The sequence below is a fragment of the Rhinolophus sinicus genome, chromosome 5 (genome assembly GCF_057876585.1).
Source record: "Rhinolophus sinicus isolate RSI-liver-muscle chromosome 5, RSI-T2T, whole genome shotgun sequence".
In the NCBI taxonomy this organism is placed as follows: Eukaryota; Metazoa; Chordata; class Mammalia; order Chiroptera; family Rhinolophidae; genus Rhinolophus; species Rhinolophus sinicus.
Genome location: NC_142505.1, coordinates 82056983 through 82063140, shown reverse-complemented (window position 1 = coordinate 82063140; position 6158 = coordinate 82056983).

Sequence of the window (6158 nt, the reverse complement as noted above, 5' to 3'; positions counted from 1 at the left end):
TGGTGCCTGGGCCCACTGAACGGGCTGCACCTGCCCAGACTATCAAATTAGAGAGGCATGCCCTGGAGGCAGAAGAGCTTTTGGATGAAGACTTCTGGTTCTCACCTCTACCTCAAACCTACACACATCATATAATCTTTGTTTCAGTTTCCTCATCTGTAAAATGGGGATTAAAATGACACCTATTTCCTGAGGCCATTTTGAGGGTTCTGAGAAATAGTATCTGGAAGGTACTTGGCACAGGACCTGGGACACAATAAGCACTCAGTGAATATTGGCCAATATTATTATTGCTGTTGCTGTTGTTGGGGAAGGAACTTTCATAGAGGCTGAAGCCCGAGTGCTCAAGGCAGATGCCGGCTGAGGTGGGAGGGGTTTGGGGCTGAGAGGGCAATTCCACTGGGACCTGTCCCTTGGCAGTTCCCCTGGTTTGGTTTCTTCTGTGAACTAGTCCAGGAAGTTTAGGCTGGTGGGGTAGCAAGTCTTACTCTCTGGTCAGGGTCAGACCTGCCTCTGCTGCAACCACCACTGGGGAACATTCTCCTGCTGTTTCTCAGCCTCTCCCGGACAACATGGCCCAGGCAAGCCCTTGTTTAACATGCACATGTCAGGTGGGTGCCAGCCCCTGGGGACAGTGGTGAGCAAAATCATCTTGTCTCTGCCCTTAAAAAGCACCCAGTCCTGGAGGGGAGGGCAGATGGCAATTAAAGCAACACAGAAAGAACATACACGCTGTGATTAGGAGACGGGCCAAGGGTCATTCCCTCAGGAAGTGACTTGTGGGCTGGGAGCTGAAGGATAGGGATGAGGAACTAGCCAAGAAAAGCCCTCCCATAAAACAGCCCCTCCTGGAGACCTCTCCGATAACCCCGTGGAACCTCAGCCCCTTCCTGGGCCAAGCAAATGCTCAGATGGGAGAAGATTCTAAACAAATACAGACCAAGCACACAGCTGCCCTTACTTGTGTCACCTGGGGACATGTCCACACCATGTCAGATCCCCAGCCCCAGCCCTGGGGAAGGAGGAAGAACTTTTCAGGGAAGTGGCCAGAAGCCTGCCACTGGTTCGAAAAGGCCTAGGAGGGGGAACCCTGGGCAGCACGCCAGCCCAAGACCAGCATTTCAATTGCTACCAAGGAGTCTTGCAGCCCCTCTGCAAAGCGGCTGGGAGTGAGCCAGTGGTTCTGAGGGCCCATACACACCAGCCACCAGCACACTGGAGTAGCTGAGAGCATGACTCTGGAGTCGGGTGAGGGGTGCCGGAGGGTGAGGGGTTGGGGGTTACAGGGGTGGGGGTGGAGGTGGGGATGGGGAGAGCCCATCCCTTTGCAGCTTGCCAGCTGTGGCACATTACATAACCTAAGCCTCAGTCTGCTTGCCTATAAAATAGGGGAAATAACAATAGCAACAATCTCATAGGATGGTTTTGAGGATTTAGTGTGATGTGGGCACTTAATAAACACTAGCATTATTATTATAATACATTTTTAAATTAGCTCCTTTATCACCAGGCTCTGCCAGTTCAGAGATAAGGAACATGAGACCCAGATAGGTTAAGTAACTTTGTTTTGAGTCTCAGGATTCAAATTCGGGTTCCTTTGAGTCCAGAGCCTGTGCCCCTGAGAGGTGGTCCTAAATGCCCTGAGCATTGTGGAATCAGAGCAGGCAGCAGTGGGGAGATGGGAGAGAACCCCTGGGGCAGGTGAGTGCTAAGGCCAGCGGTAGAGCACTGGTAAGACTTCTTGGCAGTCTGAGCCACAAATCTCTGCTCACCTGTGCAGGAGTTTGTGTTGCCCGCTCCCTCACCCACTTTGGCCTGTTGGGCTTCGCCCCCTCCCTTCTCTTCTCTTCCCTCTTAGCAGTCATCTCTACTAATAAGTGTCCGTGTGTGTGCGCGCGCGTGTGTTGTGTATGACGCTGATGTTGGCCAGGCTAGGCCCAGTCAGTGCACCAACCTGAGCTCAAGCCCCTTTCCATGTTCCAGGGTGCGATGGCCCTGCCACCCACTCCCCTCCCCATGAAATACCCAAGCAGTCCTCATTTTTGAGACAATGGAATTAAACAGCCACTGAGTGGGTGGGGGTGAGGGTGGAGGAGCATTAGAACCTTCCTGAGCCCATCCTGCTCCCTCCCCAGCTGGAGCAGAACTGGGCTCAAGGAGGAAGAGGTCAGATGGGCTGCAGAGTGTGGAAGATGCTGCCTGTAAGCCCTGGGTTTGGCGGTGAGCTGGCGTGGTGAGGGAAGAGCGATGTCGGCCCAGCTTCCTCCACCCTCTGCAGGCTCCGGAGTGAGTCAGACCAAGTCTGAGTCCTGACACTGTCACTTATAATGGTGTGACTTTGGGACGTCCCTTAACTTCTCTGAGCCTCAGTTGGCCCATCTGTAAAATGGGGTTAATTAAACTCCCATGAGGTTTGTGGGGATTTAAAACGATAATGAATAAAACATGCACGAGCACAGTGCAGACACCAGCAAGCCCTTAACACACGATCTCCTTTGCTGCTGTGGCTCCTATGGTGCCGGGACAGCAGGCGAGGCCACGCACAGAGTTGCACAGAGTTTGGCCAGCCTCCAGAGGGAGGTCAGCCAGGTCATCTGGGGGAGGTTTCCTCCCTGCCTGGTCCTGCTGATAATGACATCAGGTTCCTGGGCCTTACACAGGAAGCTCAGAAGTCCTGGAAGGGAGAGTCACCCTCCCCCACTTCACCGCCAGCACCCCACCCCCACTTACCAGAATGCAGGTGTCCTGGCCAGCCTGTGAGGTGGGATGGGGACTCCTGAGCCTGAGGCAGCCTGACTTCTGTTTCTTTAACTTTTGCCAATGCCAGACACCAAGTTCCCTGAGCCACGGAGATAAAAAGGGGGAAGGATGGAGCCGGGGGCACAGTGAGGAGAAGGAAGACATTCTCCAATGTTTAAAGAGAAAAGGGGACATTTCTATCTGTCTTTTAATCTCAGGCTGAAATTGGTGACATTAGGTAGTGTATTTAAGACATCTGTCCCCACTCCTTGCCACCCTCTTAGGAAAAGAGCTGCCCTCAAAAGCATGATGCTGTTTGCAGGCAAGCTGTGGGGTGGAGGTCAGCCAGGGTGTGGAGCCTCTGGAGCTCGATCTGAGCTTCGATTAGGCTGGAATGTTCCCGGTCCGGTTCGCAGTGATGTCCTCAGGGACATGGTGGGAGGGTGTCTGGCTGTCCCAGGTTCCTCAGGCTTGGAAACCCACAGGCCCTGCCTGCCTTTAGGGCCTGTGATTTCTGCCCCCCCCCCTTGCCTCTGCCTGCCTCACCCCCCATTTCTCAGCATCCGGCAAAGGGCTTCGGCTTTCCTGGGCCTTGCTCATAGACTCCACTCTGCCCCTACACCTGTCATCCCTTTCGTCTCACTAATTTAATTTCCATTCTTTCTCTAGGACTCCCTTCCCAGAAGCCTTGCTGACCCCTCCCTGTCTCAGGCTGGGCTGGCTGTCTCTCTGTCACCGGCATTCATGCTGTCTCCAGTGTACTTGCCTTGTATAGCTTCTGTTCCCTCTACCACTGCAACCTGCCCCCGGACAGGGACAGTGCCACTCCTGGGCCCTGGTGCACACATAGGACCCGCAGGTGGAAGGTGCTCAATAGCATCGACCAGTGAGTGGGGGTCAACCTTGTGGCTTTAAGAGTCCACAGCTTAGGGGAGATGTGGGGGTGGGAGGGGAGTGACTCCGGCCTTCAAATGCTTTTCCCACACCCGAGGCTGCCTCTCATCTCTTTAAGTCTTGGGTTTTAGGCTCTCTTTTTCTTCCACTCAACCCCATGCCTCTTGTCACAATCTGATAAGGGCCGTGGAGGTGGTGTAGCAGAGGAGTTAACATGGGCCACCTGCCAGCTGAGGGACCTTCACCCAAGTTTCCTCTTCTGTAAAATGGATAATTACAACACCTTTTTATGGGAGCTTTAAGGACCGAGTATAATAATCCCCTAAGAACCTCTGCCCTCCCCCTGGCTACTCTGGACAAAGGGCGACTTTCTTTCCTGAAAGTCTGTGCAGCTCTGGATTCTGGCTTGGCATCCTATCTGCAGCAGTTCTGCACCCCCCATTCCCTCCCTAGGACCACACCTTTCCACAAGCAGAAGCCAGGGCAGCTCTGGCACAAGTGGCAGTGGTATCCGGGGAAGCTTCTGGGCACCTGGGACAAATGAGTGGCTTCAGTGGCAGGTTCTCTGCCTCCATGTTTGTTTAGCTTTGAGCTCAGGGGACCCCCTCTGGCTTTATGGGTGCATCCTCAATCTTATGACTGCCTGCAAGGTGCCAGCGTCTGGGGGGGCAAGATGGGGGGCAGAGTCAACCCAGGCATTGGAGAACTTAGCCATCAGAAACATGGAAACTTTGGGCAGACCGGCTGCTGCCTCCCTTCCCTGGTATCTGGAGGCCTCACTGCCCACCCTCAGGCCACCATCCCCCAAGCCAGGAAGACAATCTGTGTGGAGGCAGGATGAACTTGGCCAAGGGCCAAGGCCAGCATGGCACCCGCCCCGTCAGTGCTCCTGCCTCCCCCAGCTTAAGTGTCTGGGGGATGGGATATAGGAGGGATGGAAGGAATGAAACCTGGAGGCAGACAGGTTTCAGTTTTAAACCTAACTAGCTGTGTGTGACCTTGGGCAAGTGACTTCATTTCTCTGAGCCTCAATTTCCTAAGCTACACAAATGGGGATAAGAGGCGGTCTCAGAAAGTTGTAAGGATTAAATAATACAATTTATGTAATGCACTGAGCTCAGAGTGCACGTTACGTGAACAATAAAAGGAAGTATTACTATATTATATCCCTTACTGTGTTCCCAGCATCTCCCCAGGATACTTGAATGGTGTCCACCCAACAGTCTAAATCTGTTGAACATCTATCAGACTTTAAAGAGTAGCTCCGTTAACTGAAATGAGAGAAGAGAGGGGTCCATCAAGTTATAAGACAGGGGCTGCTGTCCTTTTCTGCCCCCACCCCACATGGGGCCTCACGTGGCCCTGCTGCTGTTCTGACCTCTTCCATGTCCAAAAGCTCAGGGAGGTCTTGCAGAATCTTCCCCACACAGGATGTGGAGGAAACTCAGGCAGGCAGGCAGCTCTGCCACCCGAGGACCACATGCTCAAGAGTAGCGTGGGTACGTGCCTGGCCAGAAGAGTGATGGCAAGGATCACACTTTTGCTCAGTGCCATCCTTCTGGCTTTCCAATGAGGATTCTCAAATGTTTCTCTCTATAGAGGTGACTCATGGGCAATGATACCAGCAGCAGAAGTGGCCCCTTTCTCTGCTGGAGGTGGAGGTATGTGTTTCAGGGGCAAACAATGCAGCTACAAAGTTTTGTAGCCACTGTGAATGTGGACTGGCAGGCAGAAGGGCCAGGGAGAGGCTGAGAGACCCACAGCCCCAAAGGTCTGGGCCACAGAGGAAAGCAGGTGCATAAAGCATTCCCATAGGTCCCAGGCTGTGGCCTATGTGCGATCACACAAGGAATAACACCCCCAGACACACACACATACATCAGTATCATCCACATCTGTAAAGACAAAAGGAAGCAAAAGAGCACTTCATCTACTACAGGCTGCTGCCGGTTAACCTGTGGCAGCCATACAGACACTGGCGTGTCAGCTGAGTGACCCTGACATTCCCACGCAGGCCACCCTGGAGTTCTGTCCTGGTAAGATCAAGAGGCTCAAGGACTGAGGCCAGTGGGTGGCCCTGGCCACACTGTTGCTCCTTAGGGCTGAGGCCTGAGGGAAGCTCCCCCCCCAGCTTCCCTGGTGAGAAGCTGTGCCCCGATTCAGAAAAAGCAAAGGGATCTTCGGCCTTCTCTGAGCCATGGGTGGGTGGGGTGGGCCATGGAGAGCCTGCCTCTCTCCTTGGTACTGGTGTTCCCAGGGGAAGCCCCTGGCTATCTGGCCAGTGCAGTTCTTACCTGGAAGCAGGGTAACCGTCTCACCTAGACCCAGGCCAAAATGTGAGTGGGAGAGAAGCCAAAGCCAGGTGAATCCAGGCATCTGGAATAGCTGTTCTGTTGGGTGAGTCCAGGCTGAGGCCTCTGCTGGCCCTCTCCTGAGGGACGGGGTGGGGGACTTATGCTGGCCAGGCCTGTATAGTGAGAAGCCAGAGAATGAGTGGAATGGAGTGGTGGGGCTGGGGGTGAGCG